Genomic DNA, 2,492 nt, shown 5'->3' with positions numbered 1-2,492 from the left:
GGGGGGGGGGGGAATTAAAAAAAATATAATTCAAATATCTCAGATAAACAGATATCAAAACCACATGAATTAATATTCTGTAGTCTGCTAATTTTGCAGGGATTAATTTCATTAAGATAACGAGATATTAAATTTAATTCCTGCTAAAATATAAGTAAATATAAGGGTGGAAATATAATCCCAGTAAATGATAGATAACCTAATATAGTAATCCTATATTGTATGGATATAATATTAATATTGTATGGGATTGATATACACACATACCACACACACACACACACACACACACACACACACACAGATGTCTGTGATTATATGCATGTGTGTGGATATGTGTGTGTATATGTATATATGTATGTGTGTGTATATGTATATATATGTATTTATACAAGTGTATGTATATATGAATGTGTGTATGTATGTATGTATATATTATATGCATGTGCATGATAATGTATATCTGTCTGTCTGTCCATCTATCTATCTATCTATATATATATATATATATACACACACACGCACACACACACACACACACACACACACACACAGATGAACATATTCACATAAATTTGCATGTATATATATATATATGTGTATATGTGTAAGTATTTGTGTATGATATCTGTCTGCCTGTGTTTATCTGTTTCCCTATCTGTCTCTCTTGAAATAGTTAAAGGTGTTGACACTCTCCCAGAAATCTGTCCGAGTGCAATGACATATACAAGAGTTAATATCCAGGATCAAGACGAGGAAGTGCCCTGATGGCGACAATGATGAGAGGAAATATTAACAGTGACTAATAAAGATGAACAAAGGAGAATCTAAGTAGGTATTTAATTGGCGCCAATTGTGGTAATATAAACCATAATCTGAGGAAGCCAGTGATGGGTCTAAGTTGTAAAACATCAGTTAAGAATGTCTGTGAGTTTGAATAAATTCTTGTGTTGTGGATGAGTTGTGAATTTTAATATTTCTGGGAAAGGTCCTAGGATGTTGAGTAAAGATAATTGGGGAAGTAAAAAAAAACTACACACAAATATATGCACATATATATATATGTATATATATATATACATATACACATGCATACATACAGAGGTTGAGGCAGTCTACCGTCCCAAACTTCAGTTTGGTAAAGCACTTACTAAATGTGTATAATAGAAGTTAATAAGTTTCAAAGACTAACAGAGAAGGTTATTTTCTCATTTACTATTTTCCCTCTGACTAACATCCCATCCTAAATCATAAAAATTCCCTTCCCATCATTTGTGGCAGATCAACTTATTCTGGGAACTGGTTTACCATTTCAAGAACATTTTCACTCCTTTGCCTGTCCAACCCTTCCTGAAATGAATAAAATTCTTGGAAATCAAAGAATATGATATGTATATAGGCAGTGCTCCAGCATGGCTGCAGTCAAATGACTGAAACGAATAATATATATATATGTGTGTGTGTGTGTGTGTGTGTGTGTGTGTGTTTGCGTGTGTGTGTGTGTGTGTATATATATATATATATATATATATATTTCGTTTTTGTATTTGGTTTGCAAGATTCTTTATGTGAATTTGTGTCTTGAAGCATATTTTATTGTGTCTGGGGATAGTCATTCTGTTTTAATGCCTTATTAATTAACATACTCACTGAAGAACCCCTAAGGGTCATGTGGACCCTAGTTGAGAACTACTGGCTTAAACTCTTATAAAATTTAATTTCACGAAAGAGAAAGAAAAAGATTGGAAAAGATATATAATAGATATTATGCAGAAGTTCCTAGAGATATGCAATGTATTTTAAAGGTTCTCCGAGAGTAAAACCATTGGGGAACATTACTATAGACGTATTTTTCTGCAAAAAAATCTATCCATCAAGGGCTAGTTGAGGGTGTGGTACATGTAAGTAGTTTGAAAGAGGGAAGTTTCCTTTAAAGGTAACGAACCACTTCACTTTATGACGCACTCACATGGGAATTAAAGCTTTCTACAAACTTAACCAAAGTGGCTGGAGTTATGTCCCTTCTTCTGTGATACTTCAGTTGCACAGACTTTTTTTTTTTTAAATTTTGCAACAAGACCAACCTTTGTAGAAAACCAACTCACATCTCATCTATTTCCCAATTGTGATCAGCTAGAACTTATACCTTTTTGTTGTTGTTTAGCGCTTGATCAGCAACGATTGGACAGATTAATGGTCAAAGGTGTTCCAGCATGTATTTCACTTTCAAAGAAAATTTGGCTACTATTTTTGGCGGGTAGTATACAGGTAAAAATAATATACAGGTAAAAAAATTGGTGTGAATCATCAGTGTTAAATGAATGAATATACATACATACATACATGTCTATGTATGTATGTATATAAATACATATATGCCTACAAACACATTAACACAAGCATACACATAGATTTATATATATCTGCACACGATCCAGTTGACATGATCCTGCATAGCATTTAACAGAGAAGAGACATTTGTGCAACAGCTG

Source organism: Octopus bimaculoides, chromosome 21 (genome assembly GCF_001194135.2).
Source record: "Octopus bimaculoides isolate UCB-OBI-ISO-001 chromosome 21, ASM119413v2, whole genome shotgun sequence".
Classification (NCBI taxonomy): Eukaryota; Metazoa; Mollusca; class Cephalopoda; order Octopoda; family Octopodidae; genus Octopus; species Octopus bimaculoides.
Note: the sequence above shows the minus strand (reverse complement) of the source record.